The following is an 8,830-nucleotide window of genomic DNA, read 5'->3' on the forward strand; positions in this document are numbered from 1 at the left end:
ATGGCCTTTGTATAATAACTTAATAATTGTTTTGATGTCCGTGTTAAAACAAAGGTAGGAAAAAAGAAGACTAATGTGTGTGGTAGTGAAATTTTAAAGAAAGATGCTAATTCCAGAACAGAGAAAATGAAACCTATGTCCAATTACTTACCTCAACTCTTAGCACATTTTTATTTGCTTATTTACATATTTTTTTAAAAAATAAAAGATACAAGGCCTTACTATATTACCCAGCCTGGTCTAGAACTCAAGCAATCTTCTTGATTTGGCCTCACAAAGTGCTGGGATTACAGGCATGAGCCATTGTGGCCAGCCTGGTCAACATATTTAGAATGTATTGGAGTCATTTTTGAGATTGGATTTCGGAAATGTAGTTGGTCTCTGAACTTTGCTATTTTCAAGAGGTGGAGAATGTTTCTTGAGAATAGTAAAATGAATTTTTAGCATGGGAGAGTGAGGACATGGCAGGGAGAAGGTAGGTCGAGGGGAGACAGATTAAAGAGAAAAAAATGTAGTCCAGGAAAAATTGTCCCAACTATTGAGAGAAATATATGACACTGCCCTGTTCATTTAATCCACTTCTGTCAAGTCAGGAGGAAGTGTGTGTGTGGTTCTAAGGCAATGCTCCTACTCTGACAAGGTATGAGAATTTGGTTTATGGACCAACGAGTTTCACGCTGGAAAATGGGAAAGAGAAACTTGAAAGGGATTTGGTTGAGGTGTTGTCATCATCGGTCTGACCTCCTTCATAAACTTTGCATGTTCATTCATCCATTCCATTCATTTGGAAAACGATTAAGCTCCTTCTGGGAGCACAGGAAGGATCACTACACTGAGATAATAGGCCCTGTCCCTGAGGAACGGAAAATCAGTCAGGTTTAAATTATGAGATCCATTATGCAGAGTTCATATGCTCTGCAACTTGGGCTGATTTTAATGTTGAACAAAGACACGGTGTTTATGGGCAATGAATTGTGTTGCGCGACTGCCTTGTCCCTTCTTGGGGAACTGTCCTCACTGGTGGCCTTTGTCACTTCCGCTGATTTCCTTAGGGCTTTCTTACTTGGGAACTTCCCTGGGTCCAGTCTTCTGTCTGTCCTTTCAGGGAATGTAGCTGCCTTGTGTGCTGTTCTCCCAGAATTCTGAGTTTACTTTACCTGAAAAATCTCTTGGTAAAGTGTTAATAGATTCTTTATTCTTGTTAGCATATTTATATGGAATAGCACAATGAAGACACCTGCTTTAAGCCTGGGGAAGTGCTCTAATGCTAACAATTTCAAGTCAAAGCAGGCTAAGGGGTGGTGGTGGGGAGTCACTGGGACCCCTCAAATGGTAATCATACTCCATGGCTGCTGTCTGTATCCAGAGGGATGGTGGTGGATATATCAATCTGGTTCCAAGGACAACCAGAGAGATTGTCGTTTGTGCTGAGATGCACCTACTTCTGCAGTTCCAGTTCTTTCCCTTGGCTGTCACTCCTCAGAAATGAGGGAAGCCCTGGAAAACTTTCACCTATGATCTCTTCAAATATTAGTTTTCTGCTGTTTCCACCACTTAGTGTGTTTCTTTTTGATTATTTAAATTCACAAACAGTAAAATTGATTTGTTATCCTAGGAGTTGTGTTTGTTTTGTTTTTTTTTTTTTTGGCTATAGAGTCTCCCTCTGTTGCCCAGGATGGAGGGCAGTGGCTCAATCTCAGCTCACTGCAACCTCCGCCTCCCAGGTTCTAAGCAATTCTCCTGCCTCAGTCTCCCAAGTAGCTGGGATTACAGGCATGCACCACCACACCCAGCTAATTTTGTATTATATATATATTATATATAATACATATATATTACATGTATATAATACATATATATATATATATATATATATTTAGTAAAGACTATATATATATATATATAAATATATATGGGGTTTCACCATGTTGGCCAGGCTGGTCTCAAACTCCTGACCTCAGGTGATCCACCCACCTTGGCCTCCCAAAGTGCTGGGATTACAAGCATGAGCCAGCCTATCCTATGTGTTTTAACACTTGCAGAGATTTGTGTAACCACCACCACATTCAGGATACAGAATAATTCCATCACTCTCTAGGTCAATCCTCTTCTCTCACAGATAATCCTTGGTAAGTAATGATCTGTTCTTTGTTGCTATAGTTGTATACATATTTTTGAAAGTGTTGTATTAATGGAATCATACAGTATACACCTTTCTGAGACTGGCTTCTTTCATTCAGCCTAATGCCTTTGAGATTCATCCAAGTTGTTGCCCGTATCAGTGGTTCGCTCCTTTTTATTGCTGAGTAGCTTTCCATTGAATGACTATTTATTCATTTACTGATTGAAGAACACTTGGATTGCCTCCCATTTTTGGTGATTATGAATAGTGGTATACCCATTTTTCTACAAGCATGTTTTCATTTATCTTGGGTAAATGCCTAAGAGTAGGAAAGCTGGGTCATATGGTAAATATGTCAAATAATACAAAATAAAAACAATTTTAAGAGACTTCCAAACCATTTTTTGTTGCTCCAGAATAAATCATGCCATAGAAACGAATCTTTTAGTGCCTCTGAGCTCACCCATCTAAAAGCAGAGCAAAGAGTATTGGTTCTTCCAAGAAGCAGCCATTGATTATTTGTCTGACTCAATGTTTATTCCTACTCACTGCTGAGAGAAACCACCATCTGGGAGGCAAGCACTTTGGGTTTTTACCTGCAGAAGTGGGCTGGGCTGGCTTCGGGTTGAGTCAAGGATGTGTGTTACTTAGAGGTAGCTTAGGTCAGGCCACCGTCTGGGTCCACAAAATCAAGCAAAGCTTGGAGTGAATTATACAACAGCAGTAGGAGGCTGTTGTGCCTTCTGCCTAAGCCCAAAGGAAGAAGACACACCTGGGGTTTTGCAGCAGAACACGCGGATTGATACCTGAGCACATTAAGCATTCAGCAAGAACAGTGCCTGAATATTGTTTTCTAAATAGTATCATCAAAATGTAAGCAGATACTGTGACCATCCTATAGCACTTCTGTTGTTGGTTGTCTTTTCTCCTGATGGGTCTCAGTGCCCTGAAACAATTCCTTCAACCTGAACTGCTGGGAATTCAGATTAGCTAGCATCAAACCAACCTTTTAATGGAATCTATTGGCAATTGCACACAGCAAGAGGTTAAGCAAAGCTTAGGAAAAGCTTTTTACTAATCACAGAAAAAGATGCACTTTATTTATATTTTAACATATCCCACTGTGTTAAACCCAGTGAAATGAATTAGAGATTAGCTTTCTAAAATATACACACATTTCAGGTAATTTTGGTAGCACTTAAAAAAAAGTTTGTCTGATTTAACTTCTATGACACCACAACTTTAAACCACTCCTAGAACAACTATAAAATAGAAAAATTGATATATGTAAAAAAAACATGGATTAGGGATCGTATCAGACAAACTTATAATTACAAGCAGAATTATGGTAGAAGAAAAGTAGCAGTTGGAGAGCCTCAGAAGGCTTTTGGGCTTGTTTTGGATGATCACCAGAAAGTTTCATTTCTCAGGCAAATGTTCCGTCTCTGGAGTTGGAAAACTGGACTTGAGCTCTTATGAGAACAGGTAATTCCTCGTGGTTTGTTCTGATGACCAATATGTCCAGAGTAGCTTCTTTTGGGTGTTTAGCATTTCTGCTAGAGCCCCTTTCAGAGATCAGAAATTTAGACAACAATGAAAAGCAGACAAACAACAATAACATGGTAATGGTAACTCATATGGTTGTGTGAAGTCTTGTTAGTCCCCCCATTCTTTCAAAATGTCTAGACTGAACCACAGTGAACCTCAGGCTAAATTTCCTAAAGTTTCTCCCTATGTCTTATTCCACTGCTTTCACAGAAGGCACCAAGGCTAAGTTCTCATTTTTCTTTTTTTTCAAATGACCAAGAGTACAAATAGTAAGTTTGTGGTCACCTGGTTTGAAATGCCCCGTCTTTCCTCTGAAGGCCAGCTATCCTTGTATCCTATATTTAGGTATCACATCTGTGGTATTTAACCATCAAGACTCTCAGGCTAGGCGTGGTGGCTCACGTCTGTAATCTCAACACTTTGGGAGGCCCAGGCCAGTGGATTACCTGAGTTCGGGAGTTCAAGACCAGGCTGGCCAACATGGCAAAACCTGGTCTCTTCTAAAAATAAAAAAAATTAGCTTGGTGTGGTAGTGTGCACCTGCAATTCCAGCTACTTGGGAGGCTGAGGTGGGAGGATCACTTGAACCTGGGAGGCAGAAGTTGCAGTGAGCTGAAATCACACCACTGTACTCCAACCTGATTGACAGAGAGAGACCCTGTCCACACACACACACACACACACACACACGTGCACACACACACACACACACACTCTCTCTCTCTCTCTCCTCTCTCTGTTGAAAGAGTGAATTCACTCATACATTCAACAAATATAACAAATATTTAGTGAGCACCTAATCTGTGCCAAATACTATTCTAGGCACAGAGGTGATCAGCACTGGGCATGCAAATAATTCTGCCCTCAAAGGACTTACATTCTGGTGAAGGAGAGCATCAGAGCCGTCTTGACTGACATACAACATTTCACATTCAAATGATTATTTTGTTCCAACGCAGAATATTCTGCCTCAGGTGCTATTTCAGCCATATAGATATAAGTGAGGTGTGATAAAGGGTATACCTTTGTTTTTCTGCTTACCATGTAGATATCATTCTAAATAAAGCAGTGCTAACATTGCAGCGTCCTATCCGATAACTACGGTTACCTGCATCTGAATGCTTTTGTAAATTTTATAATATCTTCAGGTCTATGTGACTTTTGAAATATTCAAAATTGATGTGGATTACTCATTGAAATTTGAAATGGTAATTTTTAGTCACCAAGTAGGAATGAAAAATGAAAATGATTGCTTCAAGATTCTGCAAGATACTTTGCTATAATTATATACCAGGCTTAATAATGGTCAAGTCTGACACACACATTCCAATATTCTGTTGGAACTAATTTAGGTAAAATATTTGTGGGTCTTTTCTTTCTTTTCTTCTCTCTGTATTTATAATTCAAATGAATCAAAGGAGCCTGATTGCTAACTGGAGAATTCACCGGGTTACTTTTTTTTTTTCTTTTCTTTTTCTGGTTAAAGCTGCATAGCCACAATTTATTGTTACTTGTTACCTATCTCCGTCCTCAGCATTACCTGGTGATCTATCACACCTCACTTATATCTGTATGGCTGAAATAGCACCTGAGGCAGAATATTCTGGTGATCAAGTTGCACTGAGAGATGCTATTTTTGTATAATGCCACAGGACATATACATAGAAGTTTTTCACATCTGACATTCTGTAACAAAAAGGCATTAGAACTAGTTCCAAATGAATCTTTTTCTAAAGAACTCATCTTTTATATGTACCAGCTGTCTTGTACAGTTGAACAATTACAATTCGTAGAGGTCACTGTGTGTCCCATTTACCATATAAATAGCAGTGTGATAGTCTGGAACAGTTCGATTTCGTATTTTCCTTATATGCCTTCTTTCTGATGTAAAAGCATTAAGGAATTTTGACATAATGATAAGCTGCTATTTAAAGTCCCCACTTGTGAGGATTGGAATGCAATGCATTCAGAAGAAATTTACAAGCTATGCATTCATAGGAGGTTAGAGCCAACAACGCTGAGCATTGTTTGAAGGCAGGAAACCATTTACATTTCAAATCTCTGTGACCTTGATTACTTTGACCATGGAGGTGATTATCAGAAAAATTTAATAAGATTTTAAAAATTCTTATACATTCTTACAGAAAGCAAAATATCTTCGTGATAACTAAATACGTTTAATTGCTATCCTGATGTTTTGTTTTTGTAATGCCAAACAGCTGGATGTTAAGAAACATTGGATAATCATGTTTTTAAAGTTTTTTTTTTTTTTTTTAATGTGGATGTATGTTTGCCATAATGTGGTCATAGTTACATAGTCAACATCAGAACAAGGCTGTTTTTTAGTTTTATATCTTAATAATAATACACAATCTCATAATACTAATGCAAAAGTATATCTGGAAAAGATTTCATTGCCATGTAGAATTCTTCCTGATTTCTGAAGAAATTACATCCAGTTGTATAGGAATGTTTATAAGAATAATACAAGGACAAGTGATCATTATCCAATTAAATAGACATTTTGCAGGAGAGGACCTAGCAAAGCCAGAGTTACACATTGAGATGGAACTGAAGAAAGCTTAATTTCAACTCAAGAAACTGGAGAATAGGCCAGACATGGTGACTCATGCCTGTAATACCAGCACTTTGGGAGGCCGAGGTGGGCGGATCAGCTGAGGTCAGGAGTTCAAGACCAGCCTGGCCAACATGGCAAAACCCAATCTCTACTGAAAATACAAAAATTAGCTGGGCATGGTGGTGGGCACCTGTAATTCAGGCTACTCAGGAAGCTGAGGCAGGGGAATCATTTGAACACGAGAAGCAGAGGTTGCAGTGAGCCGAGATTGTGTCATTGAACTCCAGCCTGGGTGACAAAAGAGACTCCATTTCAATAAAGAAAAGAATAAAGAAACTAAAGAATGAACTGAAGAGTTAATTTATAGGATAACTTTGTCATCTAAAGTGAGCAAAACAATCTCTTGTGGCACTTGGAATACTTGGTAATAATTGACACATAGGCTGAAATTGCCACTAAGTGAAACTGCTTCAACAATTAATATTCTAATAATATATTGACTGGATTACATAAATAATAATTATATTAAATAGAAAATGTACATTATATTAAATATAAAAATAAGTAGAAAAATATTATAATAAATGTTAACCTCCCTAGAATAATTGTTATGGAAGTAAAAATGTATTTGATCTAAAGATATACTGAAAAAATAGAATTGAATAGAAATTTGAAGCAATTAGAAGAAGATATAAGAATTATATCAGAAGATGTCGGGTATATAAAAAGATCTATCTATCTGTGTATCTATATAAAGTGAGACTACACACAAACACACACACACACACACACACACACACACACACACACACACACATTTATATTTGAAGACAGGGTCTTGCTCTGTCACCCAGGCTGGAGCACTGTGGTGCCATCACAGCTCACTGCAACCTCAGCCTCTCAAGACTCAAGTGATCCTCCAGCCCAGCTAATTAAAAAAAAAATTTCATTTTAAAGCAAGTACTCGAAGTGATTACTCACATCAGCTGAGTCTGGGAAGTACTGGGATGTGAAGGCTGGAATGATAAGGGAGGCTCTGTACTTGGATTGTATTCAGAAGGCAGTATGTTTTACTCAAGAATTCCCACCTCTCTGGTCAATAAGCAAACGATTCCTAAATTGTCTTTGGCTGTATGCCTTTGGCTCTTCCGTCACATTCTTTTAGACATTTGGGAATCCTGGCCACTCAGGTAAATGTGACACAAGGCCAGTCCTCCCCATGTTGAACAGCTGTGACACTGTGGAGCCCGAGCGTGGCTCTACACAGCCCAGGTGGAACAGGCAGGTGACACTAACAGCTTCTCCTTTACTGAATTGAGCCATATTCTCTGTGGCATGTTGAAATAGCCCTCTGAAGGCAATAAAATGGCTTTCTATGGCTCATTCCCTCCTTTGTGCTTGCCCCACTGACAAGACTGAGCTTTGTATCGAGTGAGGGGAATGTCAGTCTGGCCCGGCCTCTTCCGTCTCTGTTATTTTAGAAGTGAAAGCTCACCGGCTATTAGGGAATGGATGAACAAAATGAAAAAGCACCGGTGCTAGATCCAACTCTTTTAATTTTTATTAACAAATGCTCTCTTGTCTGCATCGTGAAATTCATACCATGCTCTTCATTAAAAAGATGTTTTTGGCCGGGTGTGGTGGTTCATGTCTGTAATCCTAGCGCTTTGGGAGGCCGAGGCAGGCAGATTGCTTAAGCTCAGGAGTTCGAGACCAGCCTGGGCAACACAGACAAACCCCGTCTCTACTAAAATACAAAAGAAATTATCCAGGTGTGGCGGTGTGTGCCTGGAGTCCCAGCTACTCAGGAGGCTGAGGGGGGAAAATTGCTCCTTCCGAACCTCTTTGCTTTTCACAGTTGCCCGTGAACTCCATCGTCTCACTTCCAGCTTCTCCTTCCTTGACTCCTTGGTTGTGCTGCTCTGTGCCCAGTTGTCCAGCTTCATTCTTCCTGTCTCCATGTTTCCCTCAACATCTCTGCCTCTTTTCATCCTGCTCCTGGCTGCCCTTGGTCTGCTTAAAATCACAGTAATATCACTGATCTCTGCTTTGAGGCAGATTGGAAGAGTGGTTGGGATCAGAAATTAAGAAGAAAGGTGGTCATGAGCATTGGTTCTTGGGCTCCACTGCCTGGTTTCAAGTTCACACTGTGTGGTCTTTGTAAGTGCCTCTCTGTGCTTCATCTTCATCTTTCAAAGGGGCCTGCTAGCAGTACGCAAGTTGTAGGGCTACTGTGAGCACTGAATATGCTAGGATACGTCAAGCACTTAGAACAGGGCCTGGCATGTAAATACCCTGTGAGTGTTCATTGTCATTTCTCTTTTTATTTGGTCTGCGTGTCCTGCAACTGCTTCCTTTTTCATTCACACTGGATATGTCTGCACATGTTAAAATATTATTTCTTAAGATGAAAAACTTTAATGTTAAAGTTTTGTTAAATGTTAAAGTTAAAATAAAAACTTTGATTTCTATGGGGTGTAAGCTGGTGTGCAACAGAGAAGCAGCAAGCTCCCTTTCCACTGCATGTCTGCTCAAATAAATGGTCCATTTTTGTGAGCAGAAAGTTCAAAGCCAAAGTTTGG

The 8,830-nt window shown here is 39.4% G+C and overlaps 1 pseudogene; it reads right to left on the minus strand.

Moving 5' to 3' along the window:
• Nucleotides 1–8,209, minus strand: part of LOC120365025 (CDGSH iron-sulfur domain-containing protein 1 pseudogene) — a 29,703-nt pseudogene extending 21,494 nt beyond the window's left edge.
• Between the last annotated feature and the right edge of the window lie 621 nt (nt 8,210–8,830).

This window comes from Saimiri boliviensis, chromosome 7 (genome assembly GCF_048565385.1).
Source record: "Saimiri boliviensis isolate mSaiBol1 chromosome 7, mSaiBol1.pri, whole genome shotgun sequence".
Classification (NCBI taxonomy): Eukaryota; Metazoa; Chordata; class Mammalia; order Primates; family Cebidae; genus Saimiri; species Saimiri boliviensis.